At 47.9% G+C, this 5198-nt stretch overlaps 1 long non-coding RNA gene across 1 annotated transcript; it reads left to right on the top strand.

Moving 5' to 3' along the window:
* Window positions 1-1281: 1281 nt before the first annotated feature.
* Window positions 1282-4991, top strand: LOC129525513 (uncharacterized). The gene is made up of 3 exons (XR_008669872.2): window positions 1282-1385; window positions 2049-2189; window positions 4721-4991. It is a non-coding gene; the product is annotated as an uncharacterized lncRNA (long non-coding RNA).
* Window positions 4992-5198: the final 207 nt, after the last annotated feature.

The following is a 5198-nucleotide window of genomic DNA, read 5'->3' as shown; positions in this document are numbered from 1 at the left end:
CAGCAGCTTTGGATTCATGGTTCCCTGCTGAGGAGGTGACTTGTGCTGAGACAGAAGACTTGACAATAGGGGGTGGGGGTCTCCCTGAGAAGAGAAGAGCAGGCTGACACTCCTGCACAGAGCACACTGGAAGGCAGAGAGAGGGCCTGGCAGGGTGGGTGGTCAGAACAGATCCACCAGTGGACCAGGGCATGAGTTGAGTTTTTGTTTTTGTTTGTTTGTTTGTTTGTTTTTGAGACGGAGTCTTGCTCTGTCTCCCAGGCTGGAGTGCAATGGCGTGATCTCAGTTCACTGCAACCTCTGCCTCCTGAGTTCAAGCGATTCTCCTGCCTCAGCCTCCTGAGTAGCTGAGACTACAGGCGCCACCACTCCTGGCTAATTTTTTGTATTTTTAGTAGAGACAGAGTTTCACCATGTTAGCTAGGATGGCCTTGATCTCCTGACCTTGTGATCTGCCCGCCTTGGCCTTTCAAAGTGCTGGGATTACAGGCATGAGCCACCCCGCCCAGCTATGAGTTGAGTTTTATGGGCCGCCAGTGGGTGTGGCTTGTGGACCATGGTTAGGATCTTATTCCTGGTGGTGGGAAACTGTTGGAGGGTTTCAATGGGGCAGCAACATGATCAGATTCATATTTTGGCAAGAGTGAACACAGAAAGATCTGTTAGGAGGATTCCACCTACATGATCTCAATGGATGATCATAACCCTGCGAGGGCTGACGTGTCTTACATTGGGACACTGAGGCTTTAGGGATCCCGAGTGGCTTTTGTAAAGCCACACTGCTGTTGAGTCGTGGAACCCAGATTAGAACCCAGGTGGCTAGGGTTCCAGAACCTGCTTTCATAACCTTCAGCATAGCGTTTCTCCCATCAAAAGCTTCTGTAAGCCACTGCCAGCATTGCTGTTAATTGTGGCTCACCAAGGCTTGGAGAGAGCTGGATGAGAGGGGAGCAGAGTCCAGCGTGGGTGGGGCTGGACTGGCAGTGGCAGAGGAGAGGCAGCTGCTGTTCACATCAGGGTCTGGATGGCCTTGTCGCCGCAGGAGGCTGCGCTGCTCCACCCTCCCAAGCATTTCCCAGCTCCGTCACAGGGTCTCCGTTCCCACCACAGTGTGTCCCAGCAGTTCCATTTGTATTTGTACCCAGAGAGCTCCACTGAGGCCTGTGGTCACAGAATGACTCCCTTCCATGTTCTGCCACAGGTTGCAAGCCATAGGGTGAAGGTCACACAGTTCTGTTTGGCCATAACAGCTGCCTCCATGGCAACAGCATGTGATATCACTGGAAAAGCCATTTGTGGGACTCCAAGCTGGAAGGAAAAGGCAGAGTTGGAGAGAGCTGTAGCGGGAGACAGAGAAAGGGCAGGGTCTCTCCGGATGCTCCAAGGTGCTGGACGCACAGGTCCCTTTCTGTAGTCCTTGTCATGTAAGATCTTTTCATTTAGGCTAAGCAAATCTAGATGTTCTTCAAATAATTCAGGCATATTTGGCCCAAGCATAAACTTCTCTTCATTTTTCATCCAATCTGACAAACGTTTGCAATCGCCTCACTCTGTGAGTTCCAGGACACCTCCGGGCTGGAAGGGGTTAATGAGAACAAGCCCTCCCTGGTGGCTTCCCTTCCCCCTGGTGCTGCCCCTTGGCCCCTCCCAGGCCAGCAGGATTTGCTGTCCAAAGGCCCTCAAAAGACATCCAAGCAGTCTTTTCTTAGAAACAGGAAACTGTCTTCGGCCAAGTACAAATGAAGTGAAGCACCCAGAAACCTGAGGACCGCTCCAAACTGAGGCCTGGAGGCAGACAGGGAGGGCCCAACTCCTGGCAGGGCCTCCAGGACTCAGGCTCTCATGAATGAGACTGAGCTCAGCTGCAGCCTCAGCCATTCTTCGTTGCACTCAACCCATTATGTAGTGACGGCAACAAATTCATTGAATGACCTTTGGCATATATATATATATATATATATATATATATATATATAGACACACACAATATTTACACAATATTAGTTATTTGTTACTTTTTATAACCTCATCACCATTTCATTGGACAGACAGTAATCACTAGCAGGATTGGAAATGTCACTGACATGCTGCTTAGGAAGTGATTTGAATAGAGGAGGATGGAATAAAATGGAGATCGTGTTTCTTTCTAAACACAGGAGGAATAGTGATGGGGGAGACACAGTACAAAGGTGGGTAATTGGTATATCTTTTGTGCTAAGCTGCTTCACAATTCTGTAAACTATCTTTTAGAGGGCTAAATAAGTATCTTCCAATTTCCTTGAGGACTGGGACCACATCTGTTCACTGTGGACTCCCTAGCACCTAGCTTGGTGCGTGGAATTGGTAGCTACTCAATAAATAGGTTTTGGATGGATAAATGAATAAACAAACAAATAAATCAATGAACTTAATTCTTGATTTCTCAAGATCATAAAAAGATAATATTGAATTGGGGAATGTTACTTGCCAGATATTTGGGAAAGGGAATAGAGGAGAGAAAGACAGTTGGTATGCTGGTGGAAAATCACTTTCTCCCACGATGTTAGGAGAAGGAATGTTAGACTTGAAAGCAGAAAAGCCTGTGTTAAATCCTGTGATTGAGTAGCTGTGTGACCTCAGACAAACTGTTCAACCTCTCTGAGCCTACATTTCTTCGTCTCTCAAGCAAGACTTTCCAATGCCTACAGACATTATCTTGGGATTAAGAGAAACCAGGATGGAAGAGAGTATGATAGAGTGTCTAGCACACAGTGTTCCTGCGCTTTTGATAAGCTGGCATTTCAGCAGGCTTGGCTCTGGGGCTCAACCTCTTTTAAATGCATGCTGTCATTTATTTTCCCACGGATGGAGCTCACCATCTGTTTTCCCAATCAGCCCGAGTCCTCCTCCCCTCTTAGTGTTCTTCTTATAGGCCAGGAAGTCCCTCCCGTCCCAGGTATGCTGCTTCTCATGGGCAGGTGGCGGCGGGTCCAGCCTTCCCTGCGTGGGGGCTGTGGCTGTCAATACCATCAGCTTGAGCGAGCTTCTCATAACAGCTTGAGAATGCACCTTCCTGTGTTTGGAGCTGTGGAGCATTGACCACTGATGAGACTTTTTGTGTGCTTTTACCTAAATTTGGGCCCGGGGATAAGCATTAGTTACTGTGCTGGGCTCACCCATCTTTTATGAGCAACAATTCATGCAGAAGGGAGAGCAGGCACCACTGCTGAGCCCTCCTGTGGCTCTGCGCCCTTCTCTCCCCGTCCCTGCCACCACCTACACAGGGCGCCTGGGTGACAGCTCCTCTGTGGCAGCCCCTCCCCCTCCCATGGCACTGGGCTTTCCGACAAGCCTGGCAGCTGAGGGAGTGGTTTCTGTGGTAGGGGCTGCCTCCGCTCATTTTCCATTAGGGTCACCAGGCAACCACCAGACAGTGACAACGCCTGATGCAAACTCTGCTGCACCTAGCGACGAGCTCTGTATCCCATTACGAGGCCTGGGCTGGCTACAGGGCTGGCTGTGCCAAGCGGCGCGTCTTGCTTGACAGGGCGGACGGGAGACCTGAAGCCATACTGTCCTCAGGGCTTGTGTGCCTGCCAATCTGGGACCAAGGGAGTGAGGTTGTGTTGGGTGGGTCAGGTTGATGCAGCAAGGTTTAAAATCAGATGTGGATCCCAAATGAGGCATTCTCCTTTGTCCCATACCACGTGGGACATTTCTCTATTAGGATATTACCCAGGAAATTAACTGCTAAGTTACTTAAAAAAATCAAATTCTCATTTTTACATGGTGAGTTACAGTGTTCAAAGCAGACTTATTTCCATGTTTGAGATTTATCCTCCATCTAGCTGTTTGAGGTAAGTATGGTAAGTGACATTGTCTCTTTTTTAGATATGGAAAACTGAGGCTCAAGAGCAACTGACTAGCCAATGTTATATCAGTGAGTAATTAACTGACAAAGACCAACCTTAGGCATCCTTCTATAGCAAACTGTGGTGTTATCTATCCTTCTTTCCCAAGGATCCCACTCTCCCTTGAAATACTAGTTAATTAATCCAGGTATTTACTTATTCATTAATTCCAAATGCCTACAGAGTGCCTACTGCATGCCAGCTACTATTAAAGAGGTGAATAAACCACCGAGCCCTCGTGGCACTTAAATTCTTCGGAGAGACAGACAAGTACATGTGAAACTTCAGGTGGAGATAAAGACACTGGGGAATGGTGAAGCAGGGCAGGAGGCTGGGGAGAGCCTTTGTGCGTATGTGTTGGGCTGGAGGAGAGCCTCTGCTGAATACGGGGTGACTACGGCAAGGCTGTTACTAAGCTGCCATTCCATCAGAGCCTGGAAGAAGGGAGGGAGAGGGCCTCCTGCCTGCTCTTGGGCATGTGCGGTATGACATCATGGATTAGTATTCGCACAATGGCTCTGTAAGGCAGGAGTCATTGCCCCAGCGCCAGATAAGAAACAGAGACAGTAGCCTTTTTGGAATCCCACAACTGTAGGCGGGGGAGAGAGGGTCCAGACCCAGGTCTTTCTTCAAAACTCTGCTTGTAACCACCACCAATTTCAGGCAGAGGTGCCTGGGGAGATAACTTGGAAAAGATCTCTTACCAGCATCGCTCATAAAACACTTTGTATCTGCCAATAGCACCTAGGTGACTTCAGCAAGGGACATTCTAGCAGTGGTCTGTTTTTATTATCTGACTTCCTTTTAATTTTGTTTGTGTTTCACTTCAGGCAGAGGACCAGAGCTCAGGGATCTCAGTCAACATCAAGTGTGTCCTGGCGAGAAAGACTGAAATCCTGCTAATAACATTTCTTCAAATCTCTCTTTAGTCAGGAACTATGCTAAGTACTTTATATGTAGTAACTAGCACTCTGTGTCTCATCTAAGATTCAACTCAACTTTTACATCACCAGTGAGATCTTGGCCAATTGTCCTAAGCAATAGGCAAGAGAAATTTTAAGTGGCCAGAGCTGACGTGGAGGAGATATGGGGCAAGAGCTGGGGGCGTTTTTGTGGTGGCTTGGCTGGGGTCACATATGTGTCTAATCTCCCTAAGTGAAGTAAACTGAGATTGGCTCTACTTGAAACCTTTTTTCTCTGGAATTAAACTATAGGGTTATAAGAAGCAACTCACGGGCTGAGAATGAGGGGAACTCCCTGACATACTTAGAGTTTCATTTGTAAATTTCCACTGTTTTGATTGTTAAA

This window comes from Gorilla gorilla, chromosome 9 (assembly GCF_029281585.2).
Source record: "Gorilla gorilla gorilla isolate KB3781 chromosome 9, NHGRI_mGorGor1-v2.1_pri, whole genome shotgun sequence".
Classification (NCBI taxonomy): Eukaryota; Metazoa; Chordata; class Mammalia; order Primates; family Hominidae; genus Gorilla; species Gorilla gorilla.
The sequence above is the reverse complement of the archived record's forward strand: the minus strand, read 5'-3'. Positions and strand labels throughout refer to the sequence as shown.